We start from the raw sequence: 15342 nt of genomic DNA on the forward strand, positions 1-15342 counted from the left end.
GGAGAAGACAGTCATTAATATGAATAAATAATTTATCATACTTAATTTAAGGATATATACACAAGTGCCATGGGGTTAGGGATGGGGTGAATATCAAATGGCCAAAGGCCACAGATCCAAGTACATAAATGATGCAGAAGGGAGAGCGAGCCAGGGAAAAGAGGAATTAATAGGGGAAGACTTCTTGGAGAAGATGTGATCTTAATAATGCTTTGAAGGTGGACAGAGTAGGGGTCTGGTGCATATGAAGGGAGAGGGAGTTCCAAGCTAGGGGAAGGACGTGGGAAAGGGGCCAGCAGCGAGATAGATGAGATCGGGGCACAGTGTGTGAGTGAGCTGGTGCTGGAGGAGACGAGTGTGAGGGCTGGGTTCCAGTAGGAAAAATAGGCAAATATTGGTTATTTTTGAAGGCTGGGGAGATGTGCAGACCAATATTTCAAGAAAACAATCTTGCCCTAAATTTAAGAACCAAAGAAAAGTGAGGGTACTTTATTATTCACCCCCAACTTTTGATAACAGCAATCTACACATAGTAGTTGTCCAATCAATGCTATTGATCAAATTCCGTTTTTTAGAGCCTCTCTACATGACTTTTAAAGATAATTGTAATTCTGCCCCTGGAAAATTCCTTTCCAATTACACCTGCCTGAGGACACAGTCCATGAAAGTTCTGAGGGGACAAAAATATAGATTGAACAGAAAGCTTTGTTTTTTAAAATCTAATTTATTTTAGCCCAAACAGTGTTATCTTAATGCTAACTAAAGGAAAAACTCATTCTTTATTCCCAGCAGGAACAGCAGCAGGAAGCTCTAAGGTATGAGAGCCCACATTTCAAATGAAATGGCACAAGTTATTTTCTAATTAGTATGAGGCAGTTTGACATCCAATTTAGCCATGTTGATTTATGTCAATTTCATAACCACTCCTTGGCTGATACCAATGGAGGCGTCACACATTCCACTTGTTGTATTAAAAAGTTATCACTAAGGTTGCTTTAGCATACCACAAAAAGCACTTTGGTTACACAACTAAAATTGGTCAACATCAACCATCCCTAACTTTTAACAATCTATTTTGTCTTACCTTTATCAATAAAGCCACTGCCGCCTCCTCTTCAAATTCCAGGGAGAAAAATGAAACTGCAAACCACTCTGTCAGGCAAAGAAAGGAAGAACTGCTTTTAAAGAACAAATCGAAAAATCACAGAAGTTGTGTTATGTAGAAAGTTGTATTTAAGCAAAAATTACTCTAGAGTCCTCTAGAATATAAGCTTGTTTTGGGCAGGAAATGTGTTTACCTACTCTGTTCTACTGTGACCCAGCAATAAGGCTCCTAAAGTCATTTTTTTTTGGCCTGCTCAAAAAACACCTACTTAGCTACGATGAAATCTTTTCTGGCTCGATGACTGTTTTCCACTGGGCTACTGAATTATTAGCAGAGGATGCCAAACTATAAAGCATTCTTCATGCACGAAGTTGGAGCTTTAATAAGTATTTTTAAAGGCATTTGGAGGTGCTTTATCATCTCTTTCTAGGTCAATGATAAAAGGCTCCAGCAAGGATAAGCTATCTAAGCCTTGCTGGTGTGAAATATGTAAACAGCTGCTGTGCACTGAGAAGGAGAATTGTTTTCCTGCCAGCCAATGATCCTTTTCATTCATTCATTCATTCAATTGTACTTATTGAGCGCTTACTGTATACAGAGCACTGAACTAAGCACTTGGGACAGTACACAACAATAAAGAGACATTCCCTGCCAGGGGTTGCGGGGAGGGTGGGGAGACAGACATCAATATAAATAAATACATTGCAGATACGTACATAAGTGCTGTGGGGCTGGGAGAGGGGAAGGACCAAGGGAGCGAGTCAGGGCGATGCAGAAGGGAGCGGGAGAAGAGGAAAGGAGGGGTGGTATTTCGACAGGAGAGAACTAAAGGGTGAGGAGCCCAATCACTAGGCTGAACCTGTAGAGACTTCCACTAATTCCCTCTCCGCATCACCAGATGAAGGATGGATTTTAAATAGACAAAACACCATGGGCATTTGTTCTTTTCTGAAAAGAACAAATGAGCAAAATGCACCATACATGTGCCTACTGCCTTGGCAAGTTAAGCCCAAAACCACGAGAGAGAGAGAGAGCATAGGGCTGCAAATCAGAGGACCAGGGTTATAATCCCACCTCCACCACACACCTGCTGTCTGACTTTGGGCAAATCACTTCACTGGGCCTCAGTTCTCTCACTTGTAAAATAATCTAATTTCTCCTTCCTACTAAAATTTTGGGACCTGATTATTTTGTATCTACTCCAGAGCTTGGTACAAAGCTTGACATATAATAAGGGCTTAACAAAATGCACAAGTATCATGATGATTATTATTGATAATAATCAGCAGCAGTATTTACTCAAAGTCTACTGGGCGCTGAGCCACAGCAGAATAATAATACCAGATGGACCCCTGGTACTGACATTCCTTAAACGGAAACAATATTGTCTGTCACCCAGGTGGGACAGAACAGCTGAAAACCAGACTTTTCACTATAACACTGGATAACTAGCCAAAATATTTCCCAATAACAATAATGGTATTTGTCAAGCACTTACTATGTTCTGAGCACCGTACTGAAGTGCTGTGGTAGATACGAGTTAATCAGGTCGGACGCAGTCCCTGTCTCAAACAGGGCTCATGGTCTAGTAGGAAGGAGAATGGATCCTGATCCCCATTTGACCAATGAGAAAGTTGGGTCATGGAGGAAGGGAAGCGACTTACACAAGGTCACTCAGCAGGAAAGTTATGGAGCCTGGATTAAACCCTCTGATTCCCAGGCCTATGTTCTTTCCACTAGGCCATGCTGCTTCCCAGGCCCACAACCTCAGTCTTTTTTTAGGCAATGCTCACTATTACCCTTGCTTACTCCTCCTCAGCCTGCTCTCTCCACACTTAGAAAATCTCTCTTGCCTCCACCCCTGACCCACTCCAGAAAGGAACTAGCAGAAGTCACAACTCCTGATTCTTCACTGCACCAAACCACAAAGATCTCTCAGTGGCTCATGTGAAGACAGAAAAGAAATCTAGACTCATTGTGGGGAAGGAATAATAATTGTGGTATTTGCAAAGTGCTCACGTTAGGCACTGTACTAAGCACTGGGGTGGATACGAGCAAAATGGGTTGGACAATGTCGCTGTCTTATGTGGGGCTCCCAGTCTCAATCTCCATTTTACAGAGGAGGTAAGCGAGGCCCAGAGAAGTGAAGTGACTTGCCCAAGGTCACACAGCAGACAAGTGGTGGAGCCAAGATTATACGTCCTGTTGCTTCTCTAACTTGTGATTTATTTTAGTGCCTGTCTCCCCAACTAGATTGGAAGCTTTTTGAGGATAGGGAGTGTGTCTAATTCCCTTGTCCTAATTGTGAGCCTCCGAGGGGGACAAAGGCTGTTTCTAATGCCCACCCATGGATAGTCTCCCACCACTTAGTTCATTGCCCTGCATATAGTAAGCATTTGATAAATACTATCACTACCACCACTCTCATCAGCATTTTCAAGGGTATATACTGAGTGCTTACTATGTGTTCTCTCAGGTGCTTAATACAGGACTTTGCATAGAGTAATGCTCAATAAATACCATTGATTGATTGGTGAGGAGTCAGTTTTGAATGTTCTTCAGGGGAGTGGGACAGAATCCTTGAGTACCTGCTGCACAGTTTAAGTGCTTGATACACTTAATGCTTTCTTTGTACCTATTCTTGTTTCTTGAAGGCCAAAGCTAAATGGCCTCTTGTAGAATGGAGGGAATTTTCTATTTGTGAACTTGGTCAATAATAAAGGACAGTGAAAATCTTTCATTTTAGATTGATTGCCAATCTACCTCACAGGTGATGACAAGGAAACTCTCAATGAGGAGAAGAAAAAAAGCCAAATGTACTTTAGAAAAAAAGTGAAAATGTGTAGAATGGGAAAGAAAGATTTGAAGAACAGAAAATGACAGGTGTCTACATCACCTGTGGCTTGTGGTCTTTCCTCTTGGTAAATTCTGATAGATCAAACTAGCTTAAAACACTGGGTTTTTTAATCTGTTTGAATTAAATGGACTTTCTCCCTTAAATTGACCTTGTTAAGATTTATTCTTATGATTTTGGAGAATTGAGTTTCACTCTCTAGGCCATTTTTATTCATTGCCAAGTTTCTGCCTTGTTTCAGGGAGAACCCTAGAAATCTACAGAGCATCTTTACTTGGTCCCAAATTTACTTTTCCTTTTGGCGGTAAAGAGGGAGTCTTAGCTGAAACAGAGGGCAGGCAGTCAACACTCAGTTTTCTTTGGCTGGTGGTTCAGTTTGCTGATGAACTAACCATGCCCCGTACATTTTTTTTTTCTTTCCTTGTTTCAGTCTTCACCTTCTACCCCTCACTGGAGTTTCCACCCAGGGTGTAATGGGGAGGGGAAAAGAAGAGAAGGTCAAAATCCAAGCAGTTTATCCTGCACCTCATTAGCTTGTCACTTGGATGGGAGCAAGGTAAGGATAAGGTTAAACCCAGTGAACTGAGCTAGAAAAGAGAGGGCTTTACTTCTAGTCAGTCAGTGGATGGTATTTGTTGAGCACCTCCTGTGTGCAGAGCACTGTACTAAGCACTTGGGAGAGTACAAGCTAACAGACACACAGCATAGTGGATAGAGCACCGGCCTGGGAGTCAGAAGGCTATGGGTTCAAATCTCAGCCCCACGACTTATCTGCTGTGTGACCTTGGACAAGTCACTTCACTATGCCCGTTATCTCATCTGTAATAGGGGGATTGCAACTGGGATCCCCAAGTGGGACATGATCTGAGTCTAAGCTGATTAGCTTGTATCCACCCCTGTGCAGAATACAGTGTCTGGCACATGACGAGCACTTAACGAATACCACAATTATTATTTGAAATAATCTTCACTGCTGGTGCACTTCAGACTCCTTGCCAACTGGATGCTAAGCAATTCTACCCAATTGGAGGGGGGAAGAATAGAGAAAGAGGGGCTGAGGTTCAGACCAAGCCCAGGGACATTAGCCCACTTCAGCATTAGCCAGCTCTCAGGGAAAGACAGGTCCATATCTAACCACACAATCCGGGCTGGATTCCAGACTTGGAAGGGTAATTCACCCCTTCTTTCCAGGGAATTAGCCCACCACCCCACTGTACACATACAAAAAGCCATCAAAATCAGATAAAACTGAAAACTGGCAGATTTTGAAACAAAAGACGATTCTTATCTTGTACGCTTAATGATCATTGAAAGAGCTTAATTGTTTTGGGCACTTACATAGCCCTTTTTTATCCTGAGAATTATGGTTTAGGGCAATGAACCTTCACAAAATGCCTAGAAAACAGATGTGCTCTATTGCTCTCATTTTTATATCCATCGGGAGCATTTATTGCTTGGAAAGGTACAATAAAGTGACAGTTTCTGCCCTCAAGGAGTTTACAGTCAAGTAAGGGAGATTGACACTTAAATCACAGTTAGAGGAAGAGACAGAGATTGAAAATATGTATATGTGAGGAAGCTTTCTAATAACAAAGAGGGGTCAGGCTGGACTGGGTGCTCAAAATTCTCTCACCCAAATTCCATAATCAGTCAATCATTGGCTCTCCAACATGGAGACCTTCAACAGGTCATTTTGTCCACCCACTGCCTCCAGGCCAGGTGGTGACAGCTTTATTTTCAGTGATGATGGTATTTGTTAAGTGCTTACTATGTGCCAAGCTCTGTTCTAAGCGGTGAGGCAGCTATAAAATTAAGAGGTTGGACACAGTCTTTGTCCCACATGGGGCTTACAGAGAAGTCAAACGACTTGCCCAAGGTCACACAGCAGACAAGCGTCAGAGCTGGGATCAGAATGGGTCCTTCTGACTCCCAGGCCTGTGCTCTATCCATCAGGCCACACTGCTTCTCACTGGTTGGTTGTTTTGCAATCAAGCCCTGAAGGAATGCTGATGCCACTGGCCTGCAGTTGTGATGTATTCGGTCTCCATCTCTCATCCCAGAACCTGGAAGAAGCCAAGAAAGAAGGACCTGGGTTCTAATCAGGGCTCCACCACTTATTTGCTGTGTGACTTTGGGCAAGTCACTTCACTTCTCTGGGCCTCCATTACCTCCTTTATTATATGGGGACTAAGACTCTGAGCCCCATGTTGGGCATGGACTGTGTCCAACCTGATCAGCTTGTATCTACCCCCAGCACTTAGTACAGTGCCTGGCACCTAGCAAATACCAATTAAAAAAAAGAAAAGCTGAAATGCCAACTGGTTAGAGATGCGGATCAGTCGGAAAAGAAAATGATTTTTCATCCTTGAAAACGCCTTCCAACAGAGGAAATGTTTGGAGATGGGGCAAAGGGGAGAATCACCAGGCGATGATGGGAGCATATGGGGCGGCCTTCCTGGGGCCCGTCCAAACCCCCTCCACCAGAGACAGAGCGTGATGGGTCTTCGGCCGCTGGAAGGAAACCGTGACCCTTGGGTGGCCCCTCCTCCCCAGAGGGCCCGGCGGGCACAGGCAGACTGGGAGGTCTGGAACTAGGCCCACTGAGGTAAACAATGGAGGCAAATCAGACAGCCCATGCACCCTCCACACTGCCAGATGTGGAACCTGGTATCACTGTCGGGCCAAGATACACAACAACTTCTCTGCTGGGGCAACAGGCCCGGAAAGTCCAGCAGGGAAATCAGACTGCTTGGCAGTCAGGGGGCACCCAGGCCTGACTGCCACCTCTGTGTCTCGGCTGGGGGAGGCCCACCCAATGGGATATGGTATTGCCAGGGTGGGATGACCTAGTGGATAGAGCACTGGCTTGGGAGTCAGAAGGTCATGGGTTCTAATCCCGGCTCCGCCATTTGACTGCTGTTCATTCGATGCTTAGAATTCCTTAACTCCCATTCTCTCCTAGACCCCCTCCAATCTGGCTTCCGTCCCCTCCACTCTACCGAGACTGCTCTCTCTAAGGTCACCCGTGACCTCCTTCTTGCCAAATCCAATGGCTCCTACTCCATTCTAATCCTCCTTGACCTCTCTGCTGCCTTTGACACTGTCGACCATCCCCTCCTCCTCCATACCTTATCTCACCTTGGCTTCACGGACTCTGTCCTCTCCCGGTTCTCCTCTTACCTCTCTGGCCGGTCATTCTCGGTCTCCTTCGCTGGAGCCTTCTCCCCCTCCCATCCTTTAACTGTTGGAGTTCCTCAAGGGTCAGTTCTTGGCCCTCTTCTCTTCTCCATTTACACTCACTCCCTCAGTGAACTCATTCGCTCTCACGGCTTTGACTACCAACTCTACACAGATGACACGCAGATCTACATCTCCGCCCCTGTCCTCTCCCCCTCCCTTCAGGCTCGCATCTCCTCCTGCCTCCAGGACGTCTCCACCTGGATGTCGGCCCGCCACCTAAAACTCAACATGAGCAAGCCTGAGCTCCTCATCTTCCCTCCCAAACCCGGTCCTCTCCCAGACTTCTCTATCACCGTGGATGGCACGACCATCCTTCCCGTCTCTCGGGCCCGCAATCTCGGTGTCATCCTTGACTCGTCCCTCTCGTTCACCCCACACATCCTATCCATTACCAGGACCTGCCGGTTTCACCTCTACAATATCGCCAAGATCCGCCCTTTCCTCTCCACCCAAACGGCTACCTTACTGTTACGGGCTCTCGTTATATCCCGGCTAGACTACTGTGTCAGCCTTCTCTCTGACCTCCCTTCCTCCTCTCTCGCCCCACTCCGGTCTATACTTCACTCCGCTGCCCTGCTCATCTTCCTGCAGAAACGATCTGGGCATGTCACTCCCCTTCTTAAACAACTCCAGTGGTTGCCTATCGACCTCCGCTCCAAACAAAAACTCCTCACTCTAGGCTTCAAGGATCTCCATCACCTTGCCCCTTCCTACCTCTCCTCCCTTCTCTCTTTCTACCGCCCACCCTGCACGCTCCGCTCCTCCGCCGCCCACCTCCTCACCGTCCCTCGGTCTCGCCTATCCCGCCGTCGACCCCTGGGTCACGTCCTCCCGCGATCCTGGAACGCCCTCCCTCCTCACCTCCGCCAAACTGATTCTCTTTCCCTCTTCAAAACCCTACTTAAAACTCACCTCCTCCAAGAGGCGTTCCCAGACTGAGCTCCTCTTCTCCCTCTACTCCCTCTGCCATCCCCCCTTTACCTCTCCGCAGCTAAACCCTCATTTTCCCCTTTTCCCTCTGCTCCTCCACCTCTCCCTTCCCATCCCCACAGCATTGTACTCGTCCGCTCAACTGTATATATTTTCGTTACCCTATTTATTTTGTTAATGAATTGTACATCGCCTTGATTCTATTTAGTTGCCATTGTTTTTACGAGATGTTCTTCCCCTTGACTCTGTTTATTGCCATTGTTCTTGTCTGTCCGTCTCCCCCAATTAGACTGTAAGCCCGTCAAACGGCAGGGACTGTCTCTATCTGTTGCCGACTTGTTCATCCCAAGCGCTTAGTACAGTGCTCTGCCCATAGTAAGCGCTCAATAAATACTATTGAATGAATGAATGAATGCTGTATGGGCTTGGGCAAATCACTTCACTGGGCCTCAGTTCCCTCATCTGGAAAATGGGGATTAAGACTGTGAGCCCCAGGCGGGACAGGGACTGTGTCCAACCCAATTTGTTTGGATCCACCCCAGTACTTAGTACAGTGCCTGGTGCACAGTAAGCACTTAAATACCATAATTATTATTGGCCAATGACAAGATCAATGTTTTGTATTAAGAGTTTACTATGTGCTGAGCATTATACTAAGCACTGGGGAGCATACAACAGAGTTGATAAACATGTTCCCTGTCCACAATGAGCTTCCAGTATAACAAGAATAATAATAATAATAAACATAACTGTGGTACTGTTAAGCTCTTACTACATTCCACACACTGTACTAAGCTCTGGGATAGATACAAGATAATCAGATCAATTACAGTGTCCCTGTTCCACATCAGACTCACAGCCGAAAAGAGAGGGAGAGAAGACATTTTATCCCCATTTTTCAGATGGAGAAACTAGGGCACAGAGTTGCCGTGACTCACTCCAGATCACACAGCAGCAGGAACCAGGATTTGAACTCGGTTCTCCTGACACACGGTCTTGAATTCTTTCCACAAGCTACACTGCCTCCCCAAAGGGGCAGGCAAGCTTCAGTGGGCACGCGGGCGAGAAAATGAAACCAGGGAAAAGCCAGGACCTCTATGAATACCGCTGGACTGGGAGTTATCAGCCACGCCTTGGGCGAGAACACTTGGACCTTTGCTAGCCTTTACTGGTGCAACATGCAGCAGTTGCCAAATGGCAAACAGAACGTTGGGCAGCAACCAAAACGCAATGGAAACCAAAACACAAATCCGATTTTAGTCACTAAACGACACCATGGTATTTCTGCATCTGGAATACTGTGTTAGGTGCCAGCTTTCCATTTTGGGGTTGGGGGGTTGTGAAAAGTGGGTAGGGACAGGATCCTAGATTCCCACATATTCTCAGTGCTTAGTGCATACTCGGCATACAGTAAGAGGTTAGTAAATACTGTTTCCTTGGGCATTTTTGGTCTTTCCGAAGCTGAGTGGATGTCAAGAGCGCAGGAAAGAGCCAGGCTGGGAGATCCTGTTCAAAAGCTCCTTTCCTATCAGCTCTCCCCCCAAACTTACCTTGTTGATCTCCTTCCACAATCCGACCCATACACTTCACTCTTCTTATACCAACCTAGTTACTGCACCACACCTTTGTCTACTGCACCATCGACCTCTTGCCCTCATCCTCTCTGTAGCCTGAAACTCCCTCCTCCTTTCATAGCTGACAGACCACCACTCTCATCACCTCCTCCAAGAGGCCTTCCCTGACTAAGCCCTCACTTCCTCTCCCCACCTTTTTCTCATCATCAATTTTGCACATTGATCTGTACCATTTAAGCACTAGATATTTACCCACCCTCAGCCCCACAGGACTTGTGTACATAGCCTTACACCAGTCTACCATTTCCCTTATAAGTATTTGGTTTTGTATTTGGTGTAGAGTGTCCTTTGCTTGAAGACAAGAAATGCATCTACAAACTCTGTTATTTTGTCCTCCCTCAAGCACTTTGTACATTGCTCTGCACATAGTAAGTGCTCAATAAATCCCATGGATTGACTGACTGGGGAAGTCACCATCTCTCTTAGGGAGTTATTTACGCTGTGGATATTGCAGAAGGAATATCCTCTCTTAGGAAGACGATAATTTGGCTGGGGAAGTTAAACAGTAAAAGGCAACCTGGACATTCAGGATGGGGTCATAGACTCAAAAATGTTAGAGGTCTTCGGGCCAGAAAGACTAACTGGAAGGGGGTAGAATTGAAATTTAGAGAAGCAGTGTGGCTTAGTGGAAAGGGCACGGGCCTGGGAGTCAGAGGACCTGGGTTCTAATTCCAGCTCTGCCATTTTGACCTTGGACAAGTTGCTTAACTTCTCTGTACTTCAGTTACCTCCTCTATAAAATGGGGATTAAATCCTACTCCCTCCTAGACTGGAAGCCCCATGTGGGACTGATTAACTCGTAACTACTCCAGTAATTAGAACAGTACTTGGCACATAGTAAATGCTTAACAAGTATAATTACTACTAATACATTAATATATTACGCATGATTAATTTTTACTTATGAAGTAAAAATTATGTAATGTAGAATATATTATCGCTAATATTAATTCTACATTACATAATTTTATAATAATAATTAAGTTTTAAACCAAAAGGTTTGGACAGAACAAACATAGAATTGTTGCTCCCAAATCCCACTACATCAGGATAAGGGGGCACCAGTGGAAGCTTAGGGTGCTAAATTCCAAAAAAAAAGAGCAAAATGAAAAATCAGCAGGTGGAAATCTCCTGGAATTCATATTCTATTCTACCAAGCACTTACAACAGTGCTCGACTCAAAGTACTCAATATTAACTGATTCTCCTAGGAAGCCATGCAGGCAGAAAGGTTTACATAAATTCATGGATCATCATCCATAATGGGTATTACAGAGGAAATATTTGGGGTGATAGAACATTCATAATCATTGACATGGATCTGTGATCAAGCTGGTTACCAGAGGGAAAAGTGATGAGCTTGTTGAGTCCTCTCTAGACTGTAAGCTTGTTATGGGGAGGGTATGCGTCTACCAAACCTGCTATAGTGTACGATCCCAGTGTTTACTACAGTGCTCTGCATACAGTAAGGGTTCAATAAATATCCCTGAGTGTTTTAAAGGGAAAGGATATAGTGTATTCCATTCCTAATGGAGAGACAAGGAGAGAAGTCCAAAAGGTCAATCCTCATACTGCTCCAAGTATTGTGGTTTCCATATATCAAGGTACCCATGTATTGTGCAGGAATCAGAATTTAGGGATGCATTGAAAATTGACTGAGGCAAACCCCATGGCCGGGAAAACAAACTGGGTCATAACCCAGTTTGGTAATGAACTCTGTGAAAAGGTCAATCATTCAATCAGTAGTATTCATCAAGTGCTTACTCTGTGCTGAGCCCCATACTAGCACTTGGGAGAGTACAATGGTGTTAGTAATAATAAATAATTGTGATATTTGCTAAGTGTCCCCTGTGTGCCCGGCATTGTACTAAGCATTGGGTGGACATGAGCAAATCGAGTCCATGTTTCCTTCCTTCAAAGAGCTCACAATCTAAGTATAATTGCTTTAAGTAAGAACCTCTCACATAGTGTCTAATAATACTAATTATGGTACTTTTTAAGCCTTTACTATGTGTCTACAACAGACAAATGTCAGGGAAGGCTGAAGTTAAAAAAAAAAAAAAACACTTGAGCAGATGTGACCTGTTGTTCAACAAGCATAGGTGTAGCAAGGCCTATCAATCAATCATATTTACGGAGCACTTACTGTGTGCCGAGCCCTGCCCTGAGCTCGAGAGAGAACAATAGAACAGAGTTGGTAGACAGGTTCTCTGCCCTCAAGGAGCTTACTATGTAAAAGGGGAGATGGACATTAAGACAAACTACAGATATAAATATAAAGTGCTGTGAGGCTGAGGGGGGCAAAACAAAGTGGGCAAATACAAGTGTGAGGGTGAAGGTCTTGCCACTGCGAGTCCTGTGCCACAACTTCCAAATACATGCCTTGGCACTGTTCCAGCCGGGTGCAGAACAGATGGTCTGTCACTGTGTTTCCCAGCATGTTTCCCAGCGAGCACTGCCAACAACTGTGAATGGAGCTGGTGAATATAAAGGATTCTGCCCTCCGATGTGTTTGATTAACTGGGATGCAGTATTTGAGAGTCGTGTTTGAATCTGGTTCACATCACCAATGATGCAAGTAAATAAAACACAGACTCATCGTCTCCAACAGCTCTAGGAAGGCTTTCAAATAAAATGCTTGCCAAATGATGAACTCGACTTGAAGAATCAACATACCACAACAACCTTCGGGAGGAAATGCAGTTGGACGTTTCAATCCAATAATAACCGAGGAGCAAGAAGTGGATACTAGTCAGTCAAGTGTATTGAGCGCATTATTGTATGTAGAGTCCTGTACTAAGCATTTGGGAGAGTACTATATAATAATGGATATATTCCCTGCCCACAATGAGCTTATAGTCTAGAGGGACAGCAATTACAGCCTTCTGTGCACTGGTGTGGTTGCTAGTCATTTGTTAGATCTCTATGCCACTTTCTCCATGAAGCGCTCATGCTATTATACAGAGAACTCTATTCATGGCAAGCTATGAAATTAAAAATTGCAAAGAAGGTGGGGGGAAACAGGATGGAGGACAGAGAATGGGTAGAGGGTCAAGAGACAGAAGGAAAGCAGACCCCAAGAAAATGAAATTCCAGGCAGCTTTCAGTCTCTTGGGGCTAAGGGCAATTTTTCCGGGCTGGGTGGGGCATTCCACCAATCCCTCACCCTGTGGCTGGAGCTGTCTCCGAGCCCTCCGCACCTGGAATGTTTACAAATGGGGTAGGGGAGTGAAATAGCTTCCAATTCAAAAACGTAGCAAAATTTGGAAAGCAGCCTGCTTGGCAGCGTGAGACAAATGAATACACATCACTGGTAGTTTGTTAAAAATAAACAAACTGGGTCACTGCTTTTAAAAGGCCCAGAGAAAAAAAAATATTCAACTTTAGGTTTTCCATTTATAAGAAACTTGAGCTTATTTCGGGGGCAGTCTGGACTAGTGGGAAAAACACAGTTCTGGCGATCAAGGGTATTTACAGATAGGAAAACTGAGGTACAGAGAGGTTGTGTCTTGCCCAAGGTCTTACAGCAGCCAAGAGGAAGAGCTGAGACTAGAACCCACATCCTCTCATTCCAGACTGGTGCTCTCTCTCTGAGGCCACACTGCTGCTCAGCTATTTATTAAGTCCTTGATCCTTGTGTTCAAGGATCACATTCACCAACTCTGTTGCACTGTACTTTCCCAAGGGCTTAATACAGTGCTCTGTGCAGTTAAGTGCTCAAAAAATGTCACTTATTGATTGGGCAACTACTGAACAGAGAACACAGTATTAAGAGCTTGGCAGAGAGTAATAGCTTATAGGAAACAAGACCCCTGCAAAAATAGGAGATGATTCTCTAATTAGAGAGACCTGAGTCTTAATACCAACTCTGCCCCTGGCATGCTGTGTGACCTTGAGCAAGTTAAACTCTCTGGGCTTCAGGTTCCTTATCTGTAAAAGGACACCTGCTCTCCTTCCCTCTTAGATTCTAAGGAAGGATAGGAACAGTCCCCAATCTGATTACTCTGTACTCCTTATCCCAGGGCTTGGCAAGATAGCAAGGACTTGATAATAATTAAACTATTTATTTTCCTAGTCAGGGCACAGCTGAGCAGCAGCGTGGCCTAGTGGAGGGAGCATTATCTTGAAGTCAGAAGACATGGGTTCTAATCTCAGCTCTACACACTGTTGAGACCATGGAAAGTCACTTCTCGGTGCCTCAGTTTCCTCATCCATAAAATACAAATTAAGCACCTGTTCACCAACTCCCTTATATTGGTGCGGCTTAGTGGAAAGAGCAAGGGCTTGGAAGTCAGGGGTCATGGGTTCTAATCCCAGCCCTGCCACTTGTCAGCTGTGTGACCTTGGGCAAGTCACTTCACTTCTCTGTGCCTCAGTTACCTCATCTGTACATTGGGGATTAAGACTGATCCCCACGTGGGACAACCTGATTATCTTGTATCTACTCCAGTGCTTAGCACATAGTAAGTGCTTAACAAATACCACTATTATTTATTATTTATTGGGAGCCTAATGTGGGATGGGATCTGACTGTCCTCTACCTTCCCCAGTATTCAGTACAGAGAAACTCTTGACAAATATCAAAATTAACCAAAAAATTTAATTATGGAGGCATCGTAGGGGCCACTGGAAGGGAGGAGGGGCTGGAAGTTTCAACATCTGGAAAGAGTGGAAAGATGAAGAGAAACACCAAGGGAGAGAATGAGAGACAGAGATGACAAAAGAGGGAGAAAAGGAGAAGGAGGGAGAGAGAAAGAGAGGAGGAAGTGCTTAATATAGTGCTCTGCACACAGTAAGTGCTCAATAAATATCACTGAATGAAGAGTGATACTGAAATGGGGAGAGAGTCCTTCCTTTATATTCAATACGAGTACAGAGGTTTAACAAGGCTGTCTGCCAACCCTATCATCATCAATGGCATTTATTGAGCACAGTATTAAGCGCTTGGGAGAGTGATAGTATAGAGTTGGTAAATACATTCTTTGCCCCCAGGGAGCTTAAAGCCTAGAGGGGATGACAGACAGTTTAAATAATTTACAGTATATCATCTATAGACATGTACAAAAGTGCTGTGGGGCTGAGGAGTTGCATCAAGGGTCCCAGATCCAAGTGCAGTCTGTCACTGGACAGTTTGTTGCTAAGGAACATTTCATGTGGTACAATATTTTCCTATTAAGTGTCAACAAGTGCTTCGTACAGTGCTCTGTGCACAGCAAGTGCTCAATAAATACAATTAAATGAATGAACATAATCCTAGTCCTAGTGACTCCTACACTGTGCCCAATCCAGTGCTCTGCACACGGGGCGCACCTTCTTGACAAGCTGAGAAGTGTGGAAAGTGACCATGGGACTGCCATAAAAACAGACCCAAGTTCTTGATCACCAAGTGTGCTTCTAACCAGAGGATACACCAGTTACTGACCTCCACAAGCTGTTTCTGACATTAAAATCTGGAAAACTGATAGCCTTTTCCATCCACTCAGTTTTCCCATTTTGATAAACTGCACTAAAAATCCCTTAGCAGCTTTTTTTAAAACCATAAGAAAATGCATCCTTATCTTCCCCTTATCATATTTGACA

General features: G+C 44.7%; 1 protein-coding gene across 2 annotated transcripts in view; it reads right to left on the reverse strand.

Annotated features, from left to right (window-relative positions):
* The window catches only part of BMPR1B (bone morphogenetic protein receptor type 1B), a 251003-nt gene that overhangs the window by 183044 nt on the left and 52617 nt on the right, over positions 1-15342 (reverse strand). For both annotated transcript variants that reach the window (XM_039913741.1, XM_029076391.2), the window contains exon 4: positions 1085-1152. The gene's annotated coding sequence lies outside the window, so the exon portion shown is untranslated. The remainder of the gene's footprint in view (positions 1-1084; positions 1153-15342) is intronic.

Source organism: Ornithorhynchus anatinus, chromosome 12 (assembly GCF_004115215.2).
Source record: "Ornithorhynchus anatinus isolate Pmale09 chromosome 12, mOrnAna1.pri.v4, whole genome shotgun sequence".
NCBI classification, from domain to species: Eukaryota; Metazoa; Chordata; class Mammalia; order Monotremata; family Ornithorhynchidae; genus Ornithorhynchus; species Ornithorhynchus anatinus.